The sequence below is a fragment of the Ictidomys tridecemlineatus genome, chromosome 4 (assembly GCF_052094955.1).
Source record: "Ictidomys tridecemlineatus isolate mIctTri1 chromosome 4, mIctTri1.hap1, whole genome shotgun sequence".
Taxonomy (NCBI): Eukaryota; Metazoa; Chordata; class Mammalia; order Rodentia; family Sciuridae; genus Ictidomys; species Ictidomys tridecemlineatus.
The window spans coordinates 69,484,314-69,511,138 of record NC_135480.1 but is presented as its reverse complement, the minus strand read 5'-3'; the positions used below and the strand labels follow the sequence as shown (position 1 = coordinate 69,511,138).

Below are 26,825 nucleotides of genomic sequence, written 5' to 3'. Positions count from 1 at the left end.
GCATCTCTTCTGACTCTTTTATCTATCGTAACTGCAACAATGGATAGCAATCCAGCCCGAGATTCACAGGAAATTAAGGACTAAGTCTTAAGTGGCTTCCATCCTCATAATTAGTCCCAGCATCTCAATTTTATGCATGATCCCTTTACTTCTGGATCTTAGCCACTTCTCCTACCTCTTTAAGTCTCTGATACGTATAGCTGACAGCTTAGATATGGGGATTTAGGAGTAAGTGATAATTGAACAATATCATGACTAGTTCATGAGACAAACTCTGTAATATGGATTAATATTTTCTAAAGTCCATCTTGGACACTATCACAGTTTACACCATACTATTCCAAGATTCTTCTATAACAGTTTGCCTTACACTTCATTTTTACACCCAATAAGGCATGCCATTCAGAGGTGGAGTCTGTGGCATTCTCGCAGCCCATTTTTTCTTAATTGTGTTTTAACTAAAATCTAACTACCATCAAATGTAACTTTGTACAAGGAAACACATTCCATGTACCTGTTTCATTTTTAAATTTTTTTTTCTCTTTTCTTTTTTTTTTCTTTTTTCCTTTTTGATACCAGGGATTGAATTCAAGGGCACTCAACCACTGAGGCACATCCCCATCCCTATTTTGTATTTTATTTAAACACAGGGTCTCACTGAGTTGCTTAGAGCCTTGCTGTTGCTGAGGCTGGCTTTGAACTCATGGTCCTTCTGCCTCAGCCTTTGGAGCTGCTGGGATTACAGGGGAATGCCACCGTGCCTTGACATTTTTATAATAATAACAGAGAGTGTATCTTCCCATTAAAAAAAAAGTCAGAATGACCACATGTCACAACTTTTATCCTAAGGATTCCAACTTCATCTATAATATTTCATCAGTGGAAATTAATCTTCTATACATCATGTGATAGACTTTGTCTCACAGTTGTTTCATTGTACTGTGTGTTCTGGGAAATTTATCTATGAATGATTCAGATCTTAAGATTACATAAAGAAGTTATTGGCTATTACTTTACATCTGGAAAAATGTTTTTCTTATATTGTTATTATGTACAAATTTGAGAAATTGTTTTCAATTTCAGTTATTCTCTGATGGTTATATTTGTAATACCATAAAGATCTATAATTTACTATGTATAATCTTTAAAAGAAAAAGAAAGATAGTAAAATGCCATGTTCTCCATGTGTCCCTTTTTATTCCCAAGAACCTAGCCAATTTGCATAAAGATAAAGTAAAGAAGATGCAGTCTGCAGTGTTCAGACATCTATTACCTAGGAGACTTACTCTCACTCACCCACTAGAAACTAAGAGAGATGAATATACTACTTATAGAATCTGTTTTCTTGCAGGTACACTAAATTCCTTAGAATATTAGTCATACAATGGGAGAAAGCCAGCTAATGATGTCACTACTTTTATAGCCTAATCTTTAAAACATCTTTCTTTGTGTAATTGGTATGAAAAGAAGGACTGTAGAGCGAAGACCTCCTCACCCATCTTGCTTCCAATGGACAAAGTGCCATGACTGACTGAGGCATTACTTTCCAGAGAAGTACCTTAGAGGATAGAAGGGCTACTTGTGCAGACTGTTGCCACTAGACCTTCCCTGTTAGCAATTTTCAATACACCTTATGTCGCACGTGCCATCTCTGGGTATCTTCTTTCTTCTCTTGGCAACCTATCCTGCTGTTCCAGCAGAACTGGAATTTGGACAGTGCATACTAGCTTAGCTTATTCACAGAGAAGAGCAAACAGTATCTGGATTGATCCTATTTCTAAAATCTTCCATTAAGTAAATGATTTGATCTCTCTAGTTTACAGGGAAGTAACTCCAATTTCAGAGATGTATGTCTTCACATATTATACAATATAATATGTAGAACCAGATTGAGGAATAGGAATTCTCACTCTGGCTTTTTTACTCCAGGCTGCCTCAGTGATTAAAGAGTTAATAACAGAGCTAAAATTGATGAGGCTTCTAATAAAAATGTCACAATAAAGACATGATGCTACTCTAATTTTTAAAATTATAGTATATCATTTTTACAGAGATTTTTCTTAGAAATCTAGACAATGATTAATTGTCTCTTTTTTCTTGAAAATAAAGTGATACTGGATTTTGTGTTCATTCTCTCCTATCAGATCTCTATCCAAAGAGAAGATTTCTGAATATATTATTCAAAATCTCAATTTTGGGGTATCTTTTGCATTTCTTTATTCAATGTTAGAGCTCCAGCTGTGTTTGTAATCCTTAAATGAAAAGTCATGGAAATTATATGCATTTATCTGTGTGTGTATGTATTTACACATGTATGTATATATATATGTGTGTGTGTGTGTGTGAAAAAAAAATATATATATATATATTTATGTGTGTGTGTATATATATATATATATATATATATACATATATATAAGTCTAGTGATTTTTCAAAATTATGTCTGAAAAGAGTGCCACTACAAGCTATAAACACTCTAGAGAAAAAAAGAATCATTACAAAATATTTAAAATTATCCAGAAAAAGGATATTATATATCACTATTTATAGAGAAGCCTAAGGAATATCAAACTGTCATTTAGAAGTCAGTCTTTAATAAGTTGTAAATTTCAAAACAAATCATATTGACCTTATAAGAAATTTGTTCAAATAATTGTTTATATATTTGTTCTATGTTGTTAACATTGCTAAAAAATAAAAAATATTTGTAATACAGCATGACAGGCAGAGAATTTGGTTGATCGAAATGACACAAAATTATCCAATTATGTTGGGCATAGTGACATATGTCTGTAATCCCAGCAACTCAGAAGGTTGAGGCAAGAGGATTGTGAGTTCAAAGCCAGCCTCAGCAATTTAGTGAGGCCCTCAGCAACTCATAGGGACCCTGCCACTAAGTGAAATACAAAAACACATGCTGGGGATGTGTCTAAGTGGTTAAGCAGCCCTGGGTTCAACCCCTGGTTAAAATATATATATTTCCAATTATATCATGTCCTATATAATCACTGATAGGTCTTATATTTTCTTTTCTTAATATTTAATAAAAAGTAACAGTAACTTTCCTGTTGTCAAGTTATTATAAAACTGAGCATATATTTTTTTATTTTGAACTGAAAATCAAAACTGTGTTGATAATAATTATCCACATTACAAAATATGTTTTGGATAATCGTGGAATGTAATGAATATTAGGAAATGTGGGAAAGGATAATAGTTCATAATTTCAATTTTATGATTTCACATGTATAGAAATAAAATTAACTATTTCTTTTTCTTCTCTTTTCATGCCTTCAGCTAAATTTTCTCTTTGACATAAATAATCTATGATCAATTTCCAGTGGAGACTGTTGCAATCTCTTTGCTTACAACACACTTGAATACAGAGCGTGGGTATTGAGTGTTTAAAAACCTAGACCTATTTATCTTAATACTAGTTTAGCTGCTTTATATAATGACAGTTTTCTAACGTTTCTTTCAGGAATTTTTTCTACTTAAGGAAAATATTATAAACCACTGTTTCAGGCAAAACCAAACTACTGAATGAACCTTTTATAACTCAGGAGAGATAACTGAACTTGCATTATAAAATGTAATTTTGATGGTTGGGTGTGGATATATCAGATGAAACCCTAATTTCTCTGAGTATTGGACATCATTTTAGAAGTTTTAACAGTAACCGGTGGAAAGATAGTAAGATTTTGAATTAGGGCAAAAAGTCAAGGGTTAAAAAGAATATGTAGTCATGAAAATTTTGAAATTTCAATATTTAAAAGAGATAAGAGTCAATACGCTCCCCTGTCTCCGTTAAGGCCTGAAAGTCTTGTTTGCCAGCTAACTGGTAAGTAAGTATTGTTTGTGGACACCAGTTAATTGGATATCTCTCTCTTCCTGTTATCTTCCTAAAGTTGGGTGAAAAGAACTGTCTGAGCACTATAAATCTCCATCATTGTGTGTGTGTGTGTGTGTGTGTGTGTGTGTGTGTGTGTGTGTGTGAGAGAGAGAGAGAGAGAGAAAGAGAAAGAGAGAGAGAGAGAGATGTGCAGGATGCTTAGCTCCAAGTAGGCAGTTTATGAGTTGTGATGAATTATAGTTCTAATTTTTTTCTATAAATGAGTATAGAGACCGTGCAACAGGTTCCTATTTACAAAGAAAACAGGAGGTAAATAACTAAACAGGTAAATAGAAGTATATATAAACATACAATAATAATGAGAGATTTGAAATTGAGTTGAAATGTTACAAGACAACTACATCGAAGAAATGTATTTGAACCACTTTTCCTGAGATGATTTGTAACTGATATTTCACAAGTCATTAAATTTGAGAGGTGAGTAATTGGGAATATGTGGGAAATTTTAAGTTTTTATATCCACAGTTGCTTTAGAGTATACTGTGACATTAATTCTTATTTTATTTGGCAAACATCGAATAAAGACTTTTATCTCAGTACATTTTTTAAAATGTACAAAAGAAATGCAGGGTAGAAGAGGCAGAAGAGACTTTAAAGCTAGTCTGAAATGCAAATAGGATTAGTAAAGCTTATTTTGGCCAAATGTATATAAATGTATAGTAATAACTCCATAGAGGTCATAGTAAAATTCAAGACTCAATTTCTTACTCTTTCTCCAATACGATATGTTATCTGTGTTAACAATTATTGTGTTAAGATTCAATATTAATAGCTTTGAGTGTTTTACCTGAATTCTATTAAGAATATAATGTTAAAAACAAAGACTATTCATAATCTTGTGGTGAAACCATGCATGTCCATTAGTATTTGTAATGACCTCACTAATGGTTGAATTAATTGAAAATATTTGCTTCAGATATTGAGGTGATTTTCAAATATTTGCAAATATACATTTTTTTCTTACTGTTCTTACTGGGAGATTGTTGTCATTTATTTTTGATGCTATCATAATAATCATTCCAATCCAAAATACATAAAAGTATTACTTCAACCCATTATGTATAGGAAAACAATATAATGCAATTTGTTAAAATAATGTAAAATAAGCAGTTTGAGGATAGTATTTAAATATTATGGCATAGACTATGTGGTACAGTTTTAAAGTTTACTCTCTCCATTTCTGATTCTGTCTTGGATGGGTAAAATTCTTAGCTTCCTGACTATAAGGTAAGTAAATGATGGTTGCAGGAAAGTTTTATTGTTAAAGAATTTCCAGAATCTTTATCATCATCATATTCTTCCTCGCCATCATCATCATAGTGTCTACTCATCAATTATCTCTTAGATCAATTTTATACCTATGATTTAAATTCTACTATACCACTTAATATTAGCATCATCCTGAGAAATTAGTCAGGACTTCAATTATAAAATGGGAATAACCATAGTATTTATTTCAGACTGACCTCAGAGTAAACTGTTTGTACTATTTTTTTAAACATTTTCCATGTTTTGCAGGATCTATTTGGTTTACAATGTGTCTGCTCCTCCTTTCTTCAAAAAATTTAAGTGACTAATTCTCTGTGCTACCTTCCTTTCTACTTAGAACAGTGCCTTTAATATTTACCTTATCCTCTCCCTTTTTTTTTACATATTTATTGCAGGTCTTATCACTAAGCTTATGTTGGTCTATTGTGTAGGTATGGAGTAAACTCAATAAGAGATTTTGAAGTATGTATTATTTGATAGATCAGTAACGATCTGGCACAAACAGCAGATTGTCATATTCCACACAAACCACCATTTGAAGATGATGATGATGATGATGATGATGTGTGTGTGTGTGTGTGTGTGTGTGTGTGTGTGTGTGTGAGAGAGAGAGAGAGAGAGAGAGAGAGAGAGAGAGAGATTTTCTTTGTTTCTTTCTATGAACTCCTTGGTCATTTAGATCTGCTTGGATTTCATTGGGAATCTTAGCTCTAGAAACTGATGCCTTTCTTAAAATTCAGGAAATTTTAAGGCTTTATCTTTTAAATGTTTTTCTGTTATATTCTTTTTCTTCTTTACTTTGGATATTTTAATTACATTTATTTGATCTAGTGATATTATTTCACAGGTCTCTGAGACTGTTCATTGTTTCTTTAGACCTTTCTGTCTTTGTGTTCCTCAGATTTACTAATTACTGGCAGTTTATCTTTAAATGTACTGATTCTTTCAACTGTGTTCTATCTTATTTTTACGAATGCTTCTTTTTAGTTGTTACATCTTTCAGTTCTAGATTTCCTCTTGGTTTTCTTTAGAGTTCCCATTTCTATGATGAAATTCCAGATACACTCACTCTTTTTAAAAAATGTAATATATGTATTTATTAATTTTTAAAAAGAATTTAAATTTTTTTTAATTCTAATTTGTATATATGACAGCAGAATGCATTACAATTCTTATTACACATATAGAGCACAATTTTTTATATCTCTGGTTGTACACAAAGTGTATTCACACGATTCATGTCTTCATACATGTACTTAGGGTGATGATGTCCATTTCATTCCACAATCTTTTTACCCCTGTGTCTCCTCCCTTCCCCTTCCACCCCTTTGCCCTATCTAGAGTTATCAATTCATCTACTGAAGGGCATCTAGGTTGGTTCCACAGTTTAGCTATTGTGAATTGTGCCGCTATAAACATAGATGTGGCTGTGTTCCTATAGTGTGCTGTTTTTAAGTCCTTTGGGTATAGTTGCGTCAAATGGAGGTTCCATTTCAAGTTTTCCAAGGAATTTCCATACTGCTTTCCATGTTGGCTGTACCAATTTGCAGTCCCAACCAGCAATGTATGAATATACCTTTTCCCCACATCCTTGCCAATTTTTACTGTTATTTGTGTTCTTAATAGCTGCCATTCTGACTGGAGTGAGATAAAACCTTAGAGTAGTTTTGACTTGCATTTCTCTAATTGCTAAAGATGATGAACATTTTTTCATATATTTGTTGATTGATTGTATATCATCTTCTGAGAAGTGTCTGTTTAGGTCCTTGGCTCATTTATTGATGGGTTATTTGATTTTTGGTATTTAGCTTTTTGAATTCTATATATAACCTAGATATTAGTGCTCTATCTGATGTGTGAGGGTAATAAAAATTTGTAGGATTTTTATTCACCTCACTGATTGTTTGTTTTGCTGAGAAGAAACTTTTAACTTAAATTTATCCCATTTATTGATTCTTGATTCATTCTTAAATAATGATACTCTCTCAGTTCATTCATATTGCATGTTAATATACCTTAGATTGCATAATTTTTAACAATAGAGATTTATGTCTCACAGTTCTGGAGGCTGGGGAATAAAGAATCAAGGTGCCAACAAGTTCAGTGTCTGATTCTGTACTTCATAACTGACACCTTGTCCCTGCATCTTCATGTGGTAGACATGGCTAATAAGTTCACTTATGCCTCTTTATAAGGACATTAATCCCATTTATGAGAAATCCTTCCTCATGACCTAATACTTATTAGTCCAGCAAAATACTATTTTAGATTAAAGTCAGAATTTGAAAAATTATTGTGTTTTCATTTACTTGCATATCTATTTAAAGGTTAGTTTCAGGGGCTGGGGTTGTGGCTCAGTAGTAAAATGCTTGCCTGGCATGTGTGAAACTTTGGGTTTAATCTTCAGCACCACATATAAATAAATAAATTACATTAAAAGATCCATTGACAACTAAAAAAATATTTTTTTAAAAAAAGTCAGTTGTTCTCCATAGATATATCTTCAGATTTCACCATCCCTCTTCTTTGTTTTAGGATGTTTTCCTTTTGATGGTCATATCTCAGGATATTTTGCTTGTGTGATGAAAAAATCCAAGTAGTACCATTCAATCTATTTTGTACACATTTCAATTTTATAATTATATGGATGAGATGTTTAGCCTACTGTAATATTGGTTGGAATCAACCAGATATTATAATCGTAAGGACAATGTTATCATTTTCATGTGAGGTGCCTCCAAAAGCTTACCTGTGAGACACTCTGAGAGGGATGTGAGGGGAAATGATTGGGTTGTGAGAACGTTAACCCAATCAGTGAATTGATACCCTGATGGAATTAACTGAATTATAACTAGAGGCAGGTGGGGTGTGGCTGGAGAAGGTGGGACATTGTGGGTGTGCCTTTGGGTATATATTTGTATTTGGCAAGTGGAGTGGAGAGCTAGCGCTCTCTCTCTCTCTCTCTCTCTCTCTCTCTCTCTCTCTCTCTCTCTCTGTTTTCTGATAATCATGTGAGCTTCTTCACTTCTCCATACTCTTCCTCCCTGATGTTCAGCCCTACCTAGAGTCCCAAGGAATAAAGCCAGCCTCTTGAAGACTGAGACCTCTGAAACTGTGAGCCCCCAAATAAACTTCTCCTCCTCTACAATTGTTCTGGTCATTTTTTTTTTTAGTCACCACAGCAAAAAAGCTGACTAAACAAACAAATGCAGACCCACTTTCTCAATTGCTGCTAGAAATGTCCTGTTTTTTAGATCTAAATATATTTAAACCTAAATCATCAGCTCCCTCAGGACCAATCAGTACCCTAAAATTTTCATTTTGTAAAAGTTTTTAAGATTGTAGATACACAAACATTTCCCATATTTTCTTTAATGTGTGAGTCTCATATATGTATCTTTGCATTATATTTGAGACAACTGGAGACTGCTACTGACAAGGTATTAATAGATGACTGATAGATACTATATTTTCAATGATATTCATGTATATTGTGTGTATATATATTCAATATACATGTATATATTTATATTTTATATATTCCTCATTATATATAGTATATATAATTATTCCTCATTATACATATGCATGTATATATAAAAGGAGGAATCCATTTGCTTCCTAATTAGTAGTAATTCCTCATTTTAACTTCTTTTCTTATTTATGAGTAATTCTTTGACTGTGATTACTTCTCTTTCTTTTTCTTTTTTTTTTATACAAGAGTCTTTCTTGAAATTTCAAACTATATTCTGCATTTTTGAGATGTACTGGTATGTACTAGTCTCCAGAATCTTAAGATAAACTAATAAATGGAATATATAGATATAAAGGAAATATTGCCATCATATTTTTAGGTTGTGAATTGGATGCCGAGGGGTTCATCTTTGATGGAAGCTGCTGGAATTTGGTTGGAAGACCAAAGCATTATTATGAATGCTTTTGCATGGGGTAGGGGGAGCCATTAATTTTTTCACTGTTTTGTAAGACATATGACATCTGTAAGAAAAATAGACATTTTTATCTATACTGGACAGAATTAATCAGTTGTAAAGACCATTGGTCCAGTGCTGCCATACTTTCAAAATCTCTTTTGCACAGAGAACTGGTTATTATTAATGAGGTCAGTAATGGAACTAGAAATTTCACTTTATCAGAACACACTCTTTCAGCAATATCTTGAAGAAGACAATATTGAAAAAAGAAACAGTCATGTAGAAATAACATTCTCCCAAAAGAGTGTGAAACAGTGAATTTATAACCTTAGTTTGGAGCTTTATTTTTTTAAGTGAGAAAAAAGAAAGAGCAAAAGATACTTGTCAAAAATGATGAATTGAAGATCTTGAAAATAAAGTGGAAGAAACTTGTCAACATTAAAGCCAAACTTTAGAAATCTATACACTCCTTTAGAGTATCCTGACAAAGAATCTATATATTGTTCCTGACTTCATGAGATGTGAAAATAGCGGGATTCTTGCTTGCAGATTGCAAAAGTGATCTACATGTGACTTCATTGGGGAAAAGGTTTTTGGTGATACATTTTGAACATATGAATTTGCAGGATCAACATCCTGATTGCTAAAAGGTGCCATGGATGACCTCCTATTTCTCAGGTGATTGCACTCATTCTGCCTTGGTAATCCTTCCAACATTGAACTTGGAGATCCAGCTTCTAAATGCAAAGTTCAGTGAGGTCATCCACCACAGAAAAACTATCCAGGACCTTCGTGTATTCTAGGTACTATAGATTAAAACAATTTATTTTCTGAGCAAAAGTCTAGAATTTATTTCCTCTTGATTGCATTTATATAGTGACAACTATAGCTATAGTCAAATATCTAAAGTCTCAGAATTTTAGTCTCTATATTTCCCATCAGAACTCATGATCTACAGTCCTTTTTGGGGTTGACATTTTTGCTTTTGTTGGCCTAATACTCAGTGGGACACAGCCTTCATTCCCATTCAGTCTGTATAGTTGTTCTGTGATCCCACAAATGTGTTCATAGAATAAGGCATGTGACTAAGGCTGGTCTAATCAGAAGCTGGGAGGGGGAAATTCCTTGCATTTTGAATCACTACAATAGACATACTTGAATCTGAGGTCCCAGGGTCCATATTTCTAACCACATTTTAGAAACCATATTTAATAGGTGTTTTAAAAAGCAGAAATAAATATCAGATAACAATGTCTGAATTCCAGTCCTAATCTCTACCCAGTGATTCAAGTCACAAAAATCCTGTAATTATTTCTTGAATTTTTCAAATGACTTCAATGAAGTTCTAATGAATTTTCTTGTTTGTTTAATTGTACAGGATAATTTCATATACAACTTAATATTCCAATAGATTCCCACTTTCCTGTACTGATTCTTTCTCTGGTACATTCTTTGTCCAGACTTCTGAAATTGCATTTTGGAGATATTCACTAAGTTTCCTACTTCACCTTTGTTAGAAAAACAGTGATAGCAAATTACTCTTCTGATATCATGATAACTTGCATTCTTCCTACTTTTATCCACTTTTTATGTCACTGTTCACTCTGAAGTCATTTCCAGAAGACTCCTGAATAACTCCATCTCTTCCTTTTAGCATCATGCTGCAGTTTATTTTCTCCATAAACACTGAAATTACAATGCAGATATAATCATGCATTTCCTCTTATCACGAATGCATAATAAACCCATTTTTGTAAGTTAACAATTTTATATGTCACACTGAATGGCCCATAGCTTCCTCTAATAAAAACTACTTCCAAATTCATTGATTTTCCCATATATGCTTTACTTTTCTGATTTTGGTTAATTAGAAAGTCTAATCACCAAATATCCCATTCTATAAGCTTTATCTATCATTAGACTCTTTTCTTTCACTTTTTCTGACAATTACTACAACCAGATAAAGCTTCTGGAAGCCCCCTCCCCCAGGACCACTTTAGTAAATCCTGTATCAACATTACCTGGACAATTGCAAAGGTCTCTTCACTGGTCACTCTCTCACCAATTTCTTAATATTTAGGTCCTGATAATTGGCTTGTATAATATGGTAATATGACTCCATGATTTCCCTACTATTAATCTTCAATGGTTTTCCTGAGCTTACAAAGTAAAACCCAAAACTTTCAACATGGATCTTTATTATGTGATGCCACATGGGAGTCTAACTTAAACTTCTGATGTTTTCTCTTTCATACTTTATAATCCAAGCATATCTATTTATTTATTTTCCTACATATACTGTATAATATTGCAACTACAAGTTTTTACCTATATTATCTTTACCTAGAATATTTGCTGATATTGTCTCTATATTCTGGCATAGCCTTCAGTTCCACATCTTTTGTAAAGACTTCCTGAAGTCATTACATATTTCAGAGCTCCCTCATCTGAGTTCCTACAATTGTGTCCTTATAACCACTGTGGACACTACCCACTTTATTTATTTGTATTTATCTTAATTTCACAGGAAAAATATATAATTTTGGAAGCAGGAATCTGTTTTTTGTTAACATATGCCCAATTCTCAGCCTATGTACAATGCAAACTAAATCATTAGTAACTGTTTATATAATGAAATACTTAATGTATAACTATAAGCTTTTAGTTTTATGGGAAAAATGATCTCTCTTTACTTACAGGTCAAAGCTGCTCATTGAACATAAATAAAAGAGTGGACATGAGGAAGAAATTCCTTTGAGCTTTCAGATATAAGTATTATATTCAATTGAAGTATCTCCTTTGTATCATCTCTTTTGGAGCTATCAGAAAGGAGTGGAAGAATAAACAGGACTGTCAAGTTAGAAAGAGGAAATATATTTTTCTAAGATCTGTTCATAGACCACTAGTAATCAAACTTACACCTACTCTTCCTGTGAACTTATATATCAATTACATATTAAAGGTTTTTACATACGTTTTCAATAACTCATGTAATAAACCTGAGAAACAAATTTTGTGATTTCAGCTTTTACCCTTATAGTATCTAAGCCTCACAGAGCTTAAGTAGCCTCATGGTTACACATTAAATGGTAGCAAGGCACAGACACATTATCTCAATTCAAAATCCAAGGCTTTTCTTTATTTGTTTACTACAAGATTTCAGAAATTAATCTATATTGCATTTGGTAAGAAATCTAGGGAAAATGATATTACAAATTTGGTAGTAGAAGTTGGTAGGGAAAATCAAAGTAAAATATTAACAAGATATCCTGCGAATTGCTAATATAGACCACCATAATGACAAATATTTGAGTTAGTATGTATTAAAAATATCAACAAGACAGTGGATACTTTTAATAAAATTGTTCTTTCAAGGGGCTCGAGTTGTGGCTCAGTGGTAGAGCATTTGCTTAGCATATGTGAGGCACTGAGTTTGATTCTCAGCCCCACATATAAATAAATGAATAAAATAAAGGTCCATCAATATCTAAAAAATATTTTTAAAAGATTGTTCTTTCAGGAACCTCAGGTATAATTTTCTTACCTGATTTTCCTTTATCTTCTGTGTAATATGTTCACAGCTTCTCTCTTCATTCACATATCTCCAAGCCCTTATTAAAAAGCCTTTGGTTTCAAAATACTCTTTTTAAATTGCTTGTTATGAAACAATTTAAAATCATTTCTTGTCATCAAAACAGACAATACAATCTCCCTATCTTTGACAGAATGACTTTATATGTACAAACTTCTGTCCAAGAATATAATCAAGGAGAAGAATCATTTTGAAAATGCCACAGACTGTATTCATCAAAGCATAGGCCAAAGATATTTTTGGTTGATTTTAGAACCACTGGATTTAATGGCAGTTTCATTAAAGTGGAATATTTGAAAGCTGGAAGATGTTATCAACCATGCAAGCATACAGCACAGCTGAAAAGTGCATTAGACTTTCGTAGAAGAAAATTCTAACTAGTTATGTAGCATGAGAAAATTATTCAGGATCTTTGTACCTCAATTTCTTCTACAGTAATGTGAAGAGATTGCATCTGATTATCCACTCCTTTGTTTTTGTTTCCTTCTATCTATTTTTCTCTTATTTATGAAAAAGTCTAGAGATGTATATGTACCTACAGTCAGGCCTATTTAAGTCATAGGATGAGACATGTATATTTTCAGGATGCAAAATCCTCTTATTAGAATTATTTCTTTTCTACTACCAAAGTAAACATTTAGTCTTCTTATTTTTATCTAATTTTCAAAACCTCCAAACTAAGATATGCTTACTTTTATCACTTCCATTAAATGTAATTTCTTCTGCTGCATTATGATATTTAAATAATAGTAACATCATTTTTGAGCACTTAGTCAACACAAGGCATTACTATTTGATTTGCATAGTTTTGCTAAAATATTTATGAAATTATCCATAGAAATCATCAAATACCTCTAATGTGTCAGACAGGGTATCTGCCATGACTCCCATTTGATACATGACAGAATGGGAAACTTGCCAAAGTTTCAGTTATTCAAAATGAATTTATTCCTAGAGATACTACAAGATTTCAGCAATTAATCTATATTGCATTTGGTGTAGGGCTGATAGTCATCAATGCTGTATTGTTCATTAACATTGGTTAAGAGAGTAGATATCACCTTAAGTGTGCATGACAAACACAAACACAAGGAAACTTTTGGAGATGATGGGAATGATGATAATTTCATGAAGACATTCAGATTTACAAATCAAATTGTATATATTGAATATTTTCAGTTTTTGTATAACAAATGCAAGTCAATAAAGATGTTTAACAAACAGACAAATTCAAGCAAAGGGGGAAAATAAAAGATGAAGACTTTATTGTAGGGATATGGAGTGCTTTCTTTCCCTCACAACGTGCCACCATGTCTGTACAGTGATGAAGTACATCTGAGATAACTGTGAGACTCAGACCCCATCAAGAAGGATTTTGTGTTGTTTTTTTTTTTGGTTTTGTTTTTTGGAAAAATAGAAAGACAATCAAATCTAATAAGAATTCCTTCATCCAACAATGGCATGACTACACATTCTTTTTAAACTCACATAGAATATTCAACAAGATAGAGTACATGCTGGGCTACAAAATACAGTTTAATAAATTAAAAAGACACAGATTCTATAAATATGTTCTCTTTCATGGATTCTATTTTGTATCTCAAAAACCATAAATTGACACTCTAATTCCCAATGTGACAGGTTTGGGAAATAAGGCCTTGGGAAGTAATTAAGTTTAGATGAGTTTATAAGTTTGAAGCCTTCATGATGGAATTAGTGTCCATATAAGAAATGACACCAAAGAAATTGTATGCGCCCCCTCTCTTTCCCCACCACATGAAAAGATAAAATTCTATCTGCAATCTAGGAAGAGAGCCCTCAGTAGAACCTGGTACATTAGAATACTGTTCTTAGACTTCCAGCCCCTAGAAGTGTAAAAATATATTTCTTGTTTTTAAGACACTCAGGCTGTAATATTTTGTCATGGTAGCTTGAGTTGATTGATATATTCACAGCCCATAAAGTAATTATACTGAATATCAATAAAATAAAGTTACATTGAATATACCCAAGTATTTGGAGTGGTTTTTAAGCAATACATACCTAAGTAATAGATAGATTAAAGAACAAGTCTTGAGAAAAATTTCATGATATTTCATAAAATTTCTTGATCAAAACAACTTAAAAAACTACAAGAACACTATTGTTAATGGTAAAAAAAATTAAATGAATTTTCTTTCATTGTTGATGGTAAAGCAAAAGGGTACCATTACTTTGGGAGATTTTTGATGGTTTATAAAACTAAACACATTCTTATCATATAATCCAGCAATTACACTCCTTAGTATCTGCCCAAAGGAGTTGAAAATTTATGTTAATACAAAAACTTGCACACAAATATTGCTGTAGCTTTATTCATAATTGCTAAAATTTGGAAGTAACTAAGATGTTTAATCAGGTAAATGAATAAACTATGATACATATAGTCAATAGAATATTATTCAATACTAAAAATATAAAGCACCAAGTCTTGAAAAGATAAGATGAAATTTTAAATGCATATCAGGAAGCAAAATAGTGCACTATGAAAAGGCTGAATATTGTATGAGTGCAACTATAGAAATGGCAAAATATTAAGTGGTTTCCAGGGCTTGAAGTTTGAGGGAGAAGGATGAATAATCAGAGAATTTTTAAGGCAGGGAAAATACTGGATATGATACAGTAATGATGGATGTGTCATTATACATTTGTTCAAATCCATACAATGTACCATCCAAGACTGAATCCTGCCTGTGGACATCAGGTGAATATGATGTGTTAGTGTAGTTTAATCAGATATAGCAAATGTGCCACTTCAATGTGAGATACTACACATATGTGGGTTAAAGGTGTGTGACAAATATCTACCTTTCTAAAACTGCTTTAAAAATTAAGTACTGAATATTTTAAAATTTAAAATTACATGATAATTGTGAGATATTATAGAAAAGTAGTGTTTAGAATAAAGCCTACAGTCTTGAATACATATATTGGGAAAATGTCAATTAAATAATAAAATGTGCCACTTTAGAAGTTAGTGAGAACAATATAAACCTAAACAAAACAGAAAAAAATGGGAATAATAAAAATTAGAACATAAATCAGTCATTCTAAAAACAGAAAAACAGAGAAAATCAATAAAATCAAAAGCTGATTTTTAAAAGATTAAATAAAATTGATAAATCCTATATAAGATAAACAGGAAAAAGGAGTGGAGACACAAATAACCAGCATGAGAAATGAAAGAGGAGTTACCACTTCAGAACCCATGGGCACTGAGAGGATAAAATTAACATCATAAACAAATTCTGTAACTTAGACAACAATTCCTTGAAAAACATAAACTATGAAATCTCACATGGGAAAAACATTGCTAAGCTGAGTAGTCTTGTTCTACTACAGGAACTGAATTAATACTTCGTGATCTCCCCTAAACAAAGCACCTTTTTCTGAAGGGTTCACTGGTAAATTCTACAAAATATCTAAGCACAAAATGATGCCGATGCTCTACAACCTCTTCTAGGAGATATAGTCAGAAGGAGCATTTCTTAACTGAATCAATGAGGTCTGTAATGCCAATACCAAACCAGATGTAAATGTTACAAGAAAGAGAACGGCAGATCAGCATCTCTCAAAAATACAACAGAAAACTCTCCAGTAAAACCTTAGAAAAGTGAATCCAGCAATGTATACAAAGAGTTCTACATCACCAGGAGTGGGATCAATTCAACATTTAAAAATCAATTCATGTAATCCACTGCATCAACACCCTAAAGGAATTCCATCAAGGGATCACATCAAACATTGATTAAAAAAAAAACACATCTTTAAATATAATATCCAGTTGTGATAAAAATTCTCAGTAAATTAAGAATAGAAGAAAACTTCCTTTACTTGATCAAAACAACTAAAAAAACCTACAAGAACATCATTCTTAATGGTAAAAAAAATTTTAAATGTTTCCCCTGAAGATCAGAAAAAAGGCAGAGATGTTCCCTTTTAGTATTCATATCATGCCAGAAGCCCTAGGTTTATGGTTTAGATGTGATCTGTCCCTCTCTCTTTGCCAAAGTTCACACAGCTTTGCAGGGCCTGAAACAGTCTTTTCAGATTCCAGTAATCTTGGACAGCAATGGCCAAAATAAGAATAATAACAAATGCTTAAAGGCCAGCTTCCAAATATACTCTGAACAGGGAAAGCCTTAATTCAATCACGTGTCTGTGGAGCTATGTGTCTATGGAGCAGTGATGGTGAACTTGAGGACTAGTGAACTCTGACTTAGAAATCAAAGCATAGCTCAGATCTCTTTGGGTGAAAGAAAGCTAAAGACATCTGCCATCTTCCACTTGTCACACTCCAGATGATTCTGCATGGATGATGTTTGAGCCTTTTTCATCTAGTTTCTAGGAGAACCATCTTTAATGCTCTTTTCTATGACTGTTTGACATATTTCCTGGCTTGCTCCCTCTGTAGAAAACATACCTTGAGTCTTTTGCTTATTTTTGTTCTGTAAACTTTCTAGATTCATGTTGCCTTGACAATCCACATGGCCACTTCTGACATTCAGAGGCTCATTTGTTTCATGCTTAATGCCTTTGGAATTCAAAATGAGACTCAAGGCCATCACCAGATGTTGTTGCAACAGACCCTCACTGGACACTGTTCACATCTTCAGGCTCCTCCTGGGTGTCCAACTAAACCTTGGGATTAGGATGGTGCTTTCACGATTCCAGAAACAATAGACATATTTACTGAAGAAAAAAATAACAACCAAAACAATGACAAGAAGGATGAGGAAGAAGGGGGTGGGGGAGAAAAAGAAGGAGGATGAGTAGAAGGAATGCAAATATTGGTGTCATAACTGATTCATCATTGTTATGTGTTTCAGACTAGGGACTACTTTTTTTTCAAGAGTCTACAATATTTTAAAAAACATTTCACTTTCTAGTCTTCCTTTTCTAGTCTAAGGACGCTCTCTCCAAAGTAACTAGAAGACTTCTGGTCACCGAAAGCACTGTTTTTGTTGTTGCTATTATTTGTTTGCTTTTTTTTAGGTTTACATTTTTATCACTCAGAACCTACTGGCTCTGATAGCATTTGCAGGAATTATCATAAGCTTTGGAAAAAAATATCCATAATCGGTGCTTATAAGTTACTCACAAGTTGTGAATCCTTGGTCATGTTACTGAAAATGTCTGAGACTTACTATCTAAACAAACAAAAAGGGAGTATTAATAAATGTTTTGTACCATCGCAGTAAGATTAAAACATATGTTAGAATCATTTCCTAGGAAAGGGATGTGCAGGGTAGCCACATTCTCAAATCATATTTTATTTTTATTTAAATATTGATTATACTCTTGTAGGCATTATGGTATTTATCAAAGCAACAAGTAAGGGAAATTTTTCTTTCTTAATGATCTTATATTCTGGATTCATACATTAAGGATAGCTATCAAGAAATATTTAATATATTCTCAACATCTATGAAACACATAACGAATAGTAATTAATTTTTTGTCCTTTGGGGAAGTTAGATTTTTATTTCACCATAGGGGAATTTTTGGCACTAAAACTATATCCAGCACTAGGTGAAACTTTGAAGATAAGACCTAAATTCTGTACCACCAAATACCTGCTACACATGGCTCAAAATATCATTGTTTTATTTGTTTCCTAGGTCAGGGACACAAGCTTCCTTCTATGCTTATTCTCCTCACAGTTGTCTCTAATTCAACCCTTTGAGACTTTGGCTAAACCCTCTTAAACATGTGTTTATCCTATTGAACTTCAACTTCTACTCAATGTCCAACTCCTGACACAACATGGTCATTAAGCACTTGGTGTCATTCAATTTTTATAGTTCAGTCCAGTATTGACCACACTGGCTGGATACACACTGAGTTTTATTGGCAACTTTAGGATGGTGACACAGACAAAGTTTGATTGCATGTTCATTGCTTTGACACTCATTCAAATCCTTTAGTACTTGTTGACTATTATAGTTCAGGAACTATCTTGGGCACTAAAGTACAAGTTTACAGACTGGAAAGCAGACAAAAAGAATAGAAGCAGAATCTATCTGACACTATAGTTCAAGTGGGTTACAAAAGAGATAAGTAAAGAAAGAGTGGTACCTCACTACCTGAGAGGAGACGGGAAAATTCACATGAGAAGAACATTACCAAATGTCCAGATGTAAAGGAGTATATGAAGCATTTTGGTGGAAGGAAAGCTTGTAAGAGGTAAATCTGGAACCACAAACAGGGATTAAATCAGAGATCTTGATGTGGAAAACAATGAGTTGTTTTCTGCATTAAAATTAATATTTCTTACAAATTAAGCTTAAAAGTCATGTAAAACTTTGTAAAGATGGATGTAGCTTTATCTTAATTTAAGAACTATTATTACAACTTGGACTTTGGAACATGGACATTGCTAAAATACATAAATATTGACTGACTACAACTTTCCCATCATCTACAAAGTACTTTCCTTTCTCTGAAGAAAGGACAAAATGAATGTTCATGCACCCATCTTATGTAGGGCATATATTCCCTGCCTGGTCCTAAAAGCCCCTCAAAAAGATACTCAGTAAACATAAGTATTCTGAATGTCCCTTAAATATCACTTTTGACTCTGTATTTACAACTTTCATCCTTGCATTACGGACTCTCAAAACTAGCGCTGTGGCTGATTACTATTTCTGTCTTCCTGTTAGAGGTGCCATGTTCCATATAGTTCTCAGGATCCACGTGAGTGGAACTTAAGGGGATTTCTTCTAGAAATGTTAAGAATTGGATACTGGATAGTTTAAGAACCCTTCTAATTTCATGTAATTAGGTCCTAAATAAGTTAGAAAAAAATCCTTAAAAACATTTCTTTATGATCATGAAATTATTAAAAACCCCAGGGTCCCCTCCAAAAGACCCTTAATGAAGTGAAAGCAGTGAGTGGTACAGGAAAAAACAATGGCTGCTTCTTCTGAAGTGCTACGGTCAGTGGCCTGAGCTAAAATAAGTGCAGAATTCTAATGCGCCTTGTGTAAGCAGTTAGGTTTCATCTTCAATGAATGCATTAAGTTAAAAAGCCCTAGTTGTACAGAATCTACTGGAAACCAAAATTAATTATGTAGATCCTCTTGGGAAGAAATTCTCTATAGCTCTCAGAATCTCACAGGTTAACTCAATCAAACATAAAATAATATTATTTATTATATTCATGAGGAAGTAAACTTCTACAATTAGGAGTAAGTAGAAAGACAAAAATAGTTTATATCACCATTCAGATATTAAAATTATCAGACACAGAAGATATAATAACCATGTTTAAAATGTATTAAAAAAAGGAAAAAATAACTTCAAATATGACTGAGAAGCCAAGGCATGTCCAAATTCAGTTTATAATCACTGCAACCACTCACTTGCATATTTCATAAGCAGCCTTGCTCCCTGGTTTTTGGCAGAAGGGTACAATCAGTGATTCAGAGAAAATTTTTTAGGATAATGAAACAATTATTTGTGATATCCTAGTGGCAAATATATAATGGTACTTATTTGCCAAAATCTACACAAATTTGAAATAAAAAAGCTGAACTTTAGTTATGTAATTTTATAAAAATTATGTAAGAGGTCCGGCAATACCTGTATATAATACAGCCTATGACATAAGTACCTATCTCTATTACAAATGTAGTTCACACTTCACAGAATAGATTGGAGAAAAAAATACTGAATTTGGGCAATGAGGGAGGCTATAAAATGAAAGACGAACTGCATATATCATTGCATTATATTTGTTACAGTTGCTTTTGATGGGGTTATGGATTAACAATTTTAATATAACTACCATTTATACTGTAAATAAAAAATTAAACAAATGGATAAGCAGTGGTGGCATATAGGATTCTGACTGTTGAAATAGGAGGTTACAAAAAAGTAAGGGGAGTGATCACTTCAGCAGCACATATACTAAAATTGGAACTATAGAGAGAAGATTAGCATGGCCCTTGCGCAAGGATGACATACAAATTCATGAAGCATTCCATATTCAGGAAAAACAAAACAAAACAAAACAAGGGGAAGAAGACACAGTGGACCATGTAGTATTGGGTTAGAGTTAGACAATCAGTACAAACTCAAGCTGATTTAATGTAGATACATATGGTTTAGAAATATGCACAGGTTTGTGTATATTCCCAAGGAAACATATATTTACTTTCTCTCTTCAGTCTAGGAAACAATGTCAATCAAGAAAAAAATCAATGACAATCAATGAACATACCTAAAATTAGTTCTAATATGATTATCCATTAAAAGAAACTGGGTTGCTTGAAGAAATAGCTGTTCTACGGCCAGGGAAGGATATTTACAAGATAAGCCTGGTGCAGTGTATAATGCATTAAATTTAGCAAAGTGTTCAAAAATAAAATTTATCAATAAACAAACAGTCTACAATAAAGGAGGTATAAAAATTAAAAACAAACAAATAAACAGGAGTTAACTTTAAGAGATCTCAAAGACCAAAGATAGGAAATCTAGAGGAAAATATTACATAAAGCAGTACTGGATGATAACTCAATGTATAAAATATATAGAAAGAGTCAATTGAATTAATAAATGATTTAGTAAAGTGGGAGAGCAAAGACAAATCTGTGCAGAAAAATTTCATGTGATTTACGTGGCTACTTCATGCTTAAAGAAGTAAAACACCTCCTAATTTCTTAATACTGGGCCAAAGGCCAACATTATACTAAATGGAGAAAACCCGGAAGCATGTCCTCTAAAATCAAGAGCAAAACAAAGATGTCCACTCTCACCAGTCCTACCCAACATAGTTCTTGAAACACATGCAAAATGATCAAGCAGAAAAAGAAAATTAAAAGGATACAAATAGGAAAATAAGTCAAATTGTCTCTGTGTGATGATGACAGGATCCTGTATTTAGAAGATCCAAAGAATTACACCAGAAGGCTTCTAGGGCTGATAAATAACTTTAGAAAGTAGCAGGATAGAAGATCAGTATACATAAATCAGTTGCTTTTCTATATTCCAATAGTGAATCCACTGAAGAAGATATTAAAATAACTATCCCATTGAAAATATGTTGGGAAAAAATAAAGAAATATTTGGGAATAAATTTAACCAAGGACCTCTATATTAAACTATAGAACACTGAATAAAGAAATTGAGGAAGAGCTTAGAAGATGAAAACTACCCCCCTTCATGTTCTTAGGCAGAATTAAGATTTTCAAAATGATCATAATATCAGAAAACTTAAATAAATACAATGTAATCCCCAACCATATACCAATGACATTCTTCACAGAATTGTAAAAAACAGTTCTAAAATTTATTTGGAAGAATAAGAGACCAAGAGTATTCAAAGTAATACTGACAAAGAAGAAGTGATGCTGGACATTAAATTATACAATTACTGGACCTTAAATTATACAATAGTTATTGGAGAAAAAAACAGCATGGGTTCATCAAAACACAGAGACAAACCAGCATAGTTACAGTCATTTGATACTCAAAAAAAAAAAAAAGGTACCCGAATAACAAAATGGAGAAAATATATCTTTTTAAACAAGTGATGCTGGGAAAACTGTGTATCCCTATGTAGGAGGATGAAACTAGATCTGTATTTTCATTCCCTGCACAAATATCATTTCAAGGTGGATCAAAGACCTAGGAATTAGACCAGAAACTTTGCAACTTCTAGAACAAACTATAGTTTTAACATTCCAACATATAGTCATAGGCATTGACTTCCTTAAAAAGACCCCTAATGTACAAAAAATAAAACTGAGAATCAATAAGTGGGATGGCAATAAATTAAAAAGCTTCTGCATAGCAGAGGAAACAAGAACATAAAGCAAGAGCATAAAGAATGGGAAAAAAATGAAACTATTATCCAGAAAATATGAGGAACTCAAAAACTTAACACCCAAAACCAAATAACTCAATCAATAAATGGGCAAAAGAACTAAGTGGATATATCTGAAAAGAAGAAATATAAACAGTCAAGAAGTACATAAAAAATGTCCAATATCCTTGATAATCAGGGAAATGCAAATCAAAATTACATTGAGAGTTCATCTCACTTTAGCTAGAATCGCAATAATTAAGCATAATAATAATAATAAATCCTGGTGAGGATGTAGGGGAAAAGGCGCACTCTTACATTATTGGTAGAGCTACAAATTAGTACAATTCTACTGGAAAGCATTATGGAGATTCCTCAAAATCTAGGAATGGAACAACCATGTGACCCAGCTACCCCACTCCTTGATATCAATCCTAAAGAGCTGAAAGCAGAAAACGATGGTGAAGCAGACTCATTAATATTTATCGCACTGCAATTTACGATAGCCAAGTTATAGAACCAAGCCCATCAACAGAAGAATTGATTAAGTTTCACTTAGTCATAAAGAAGAATGAGATTATGGCATTCTCTGCTAAATGGATGGAATTGGAGAACATCATGCTAAGTGGAATAAGCCAAACTCAGAAGGTCAAGGGTCAAATGTTTTCTCATACATCAAAATAATGGGGGGGGTGGTGGAGCAGGCATGAGTCCCATAAAAATAAAAGGGAGATCTTTAGAGTAGAGGAAGGAGACAGATCAGAAGGAATGAGAGATGTATGAGAAAAGGAGTAACAGTGGAAGTAAAATGACCAAATTGTGCTATGTACACATATGACATATGACCATACCTCAGATAATTTCTAAGATATATATATATATCTTTTAAAGCACCAATTTTAAAAAACCTTATAAATCAGCAGAAGAAAGTTCAGTAGAGGAAGAGGAGTAAGGGGAGTAAGGAGGGAAAAAAGAAGTATTTTGGACTGAATGAAACAAATGATATTTCATTCATTTATGACTATGTCAAAATGAACCACAATATTATGCATAGTATAATGCACTAATAAAAGCATAAAATGGATTGAACATAGAAAATTCTTAACAGAGTAAAAGAAAACTAATAAGAAACTATCTTTAAACCAAAGGTTGAAAATATTCTTCAAAGAGAAAACTGAATCTCATGATTTAAAAACCTAAACACTAGAGAAACAGATCATTATCTAGTTTATACAAATTTCAGAGGGTAGAGAAAATAGAAAAGGCTCTCAATTAAATCTATGAAACTGATACAACCTTACTAATAACCAAAGGATGTTGGGGTAGTATGAAGGAGGAAAGTGAAGGCCAATCTGTGTCATGAATAAATTTTTAAAAGCCCTTAGCAAAATAACATCCAGCTGACCCTCCTGTGGCAACCACAGAGGGTTGAAAATAATGATGGAATCATTCCACTGACTTATTAAAAGAGAAAAAGACTGAGATTATCTCCATAGAGTCAGAGAAAAGTTTGACATCTGTAAACATTCATTCAACCTATCTTAAATAACAATAAATAGAAAGGACTTCCTTCATCTTACAGAGATTAGAATCTACAACGAATTGGTTTCTAAGTAAGGAAGGAGTTTGTGGGCTCTTGGACTCTGCTTCTATTTGATAATATATCAGAAATTCTTGCCATTCATAGAAACACAGGGAAAAAAAGCCAACTTAATTAAATGTTTAAAGATCATGAAACAAGAAAAACCCACCAATATTTGCAAACAATTGTCCATAATAAGAAACACTACAAAGAATCTACAAATTTTTATAATTAATACAATATTTACCAGGGTGACAAGATATATAATCAACATAAAAAATCAGAAAGTAATTTTATAGGGCAACTAAAAATGGAAAATTGTAATTTGTACCAATACAATTTATACAAATGTAACAAAATGTAAGATTTTCAGGAGTATGGCTAATTCATCAGAGAACAATATGCTAGCAAAAGTGAAAAAGTAACTATTTTAGAACATTTATGAAGACCAAAGTAGTTTGGGAAATATACTTTTTAAAAATAGACCACTATATTAGTGTCAATCAAATCCATTGAAACACAACACACACACATATATGTAACATATATAATCTCTATATTTTAAAATTGAATTTTAAATTTCTTTCTCTCTCTCTCTCTATATATATACATATATATGTATATATATATATATACATATATATATATAATTTTTTTAAGAGACTTGAGGCTTTATAATTATGTAATAGCAATGTGATGAGAAGGATCAAACCACCTGTGAAGCAATGAACAGAATGTGGTATCAAGAATTATTCTAAAACTCTAGTAACTAAAACATGTACTCAGGAATTTGGAAATAATTGGTTTGGGAATAGAAGATAGGTAAATACAACATTGACACAGGAACTTTTATTGTTATATGGAAACATGATATATTTTAAAAGTCTGATTTACTAGTCAATGCAAAAAGGCAGGCTATGGATTAATTATGCTCAGACACTGGAAAACTGCAACCAGATCCTTATCTCACATCATGTGTCTAGATCTTTCATGTCCTACACTCATGTGTTAGGCAACACAGCAATGTTCAGAAGCGTAATGATTGGATTATGAGAATTGTGATCTCATCAAGTGGATTAATCCATTTGTTTGATTAGGAATTTCAGTGGATTACAAGGTGGTAACTTCAGGCAGATGGAGCATAGTTAGGGGAAGCAGGTCACTGGGAATGTGCTCTTGAACTATATCTGTCCCTGGTACCATCTCCACATTTCCTTGCTGACTGAATGCCCCTCCCTAATGAGGTTCTGCCTCATCTCAGGTCCAGAGCATTGGAGCTGGCTTAACATTGACTAAATCTCTGAAATTGTGAGTCCCAAATATCTTTTCCTCCACTAAATTGTTCTTGTCAGGTATTTTGACCACACTAATAAATAGTTGACTACCAAAATATGTCATATTAAATTCTAAGCAGATTGAAAGATAAACTTATGTGTGACTAGAAAAGTTAAACATTTAAAAAGTGAATACAGAAAATATCTTTATGACCTCTGGCTAGTGAGGGATATCTCATTAAAAGATTTCAAATATGCAAACCACAATGGATGTAATAGATATAAAAATTCTATGTATTAATTTGAGAAAATTTCCTCAAGGATCCTATATTCTAAGTATTATTCTATAGGCAAGGAATGCATCAAAGACAAAAGCATACAGCAGGGTACAATGGTATATTTTTGTAATCCCAGCTACTCAGGAGACAAAGGCAGGAGATTTATAAGTTCCAAGCCACCAAGCCAGGTCAACTTAGCAAGACCCCTGTCTGAAAAGTTAAGCAAAACAAAACAAACAAACAAAAAACAGAGCTAAGATGTAATTCAGTGTAGGATCATCCCTAGATTCAATCCCCAATACCACACACACACACACACACACACAAATAAATAAATAAATAATTAAATTATTAAACAAACAATTAAATAAACAAATAAAATTCTCACCTTTATGAGGTTTATTTTCTAGTTAGATATTTAACCTAAATTAACGTAAAGAGAATATAGAGAAAAATACAACAAATATTTGTGAGAATATATCTTGAAATACTGATGTTATGTAATACAAATTATTGAAGCACAGCAGAAAACAACTCAACATTATCTTGTAAAGTTGAAGATATGCATAGTCAACGACTTCATAATTATACTTTTCACAAAAACATTGAGGTATACACAGAAGTCATGTCCATAAATTTTAAGCATAGCAGAGTTTATAAAAGCAGAAATCTGAAATGAACACATGGGAAAATGAACAATTTGAAATTCACTTGTACAAAGTATTATGTTTAAACAAAAATGAATGAACTACAACTAAATTCATTCACAGGAGTGAATCTAGAATAGTGAATGGTTGAAATATACAGTGGCAGAAGAACGTACTTAGTAAGAAAATATCCATGAAAAAATACAATAGTTTTGTGGACTTAACTTCCATTATTGGAATACAGCTTTTCATGAAGAGATGGCTCTATTTTTTGAATCTCCAGCATCCAAAATAATAGGACACAGCATATTGTTAACTGTTAATGCATTTTTGACATATTAAAACATTTTTATTAGACTTTGTAATTTAACCCTCTTATTTATTAGGCATAAAATAAATGGATATAATAATATTTAAGGGTCATTCAATATAATTATAAATCATGGTAGAAACACATTCAGTAATCATCTCTGGCATATAATTCTCATAA

The 26,825-nt window shown here is 32.6% G+C and overlaps 1 non-coding gene across 1 annotated transcript; it reads left to right on the top strand.

Annotated features, from left to right (window-relative positions):
- The first annotated feature begins 20,633 nt into the window (after nt 1-20,633).
- On the top strand, nt 20,634-20,740 carry LOC120890246 (U6 spliceosomal RNA). Its single transcript, XR_005734487.1, has one exon. It is a non-coding gene; the product is annotated as a U6 spliceosomal RNA (small nuclear RNA).
- The last annotated feature ends 6,085 nt before the right edge of the window (nt 20,741-26,825 follow it).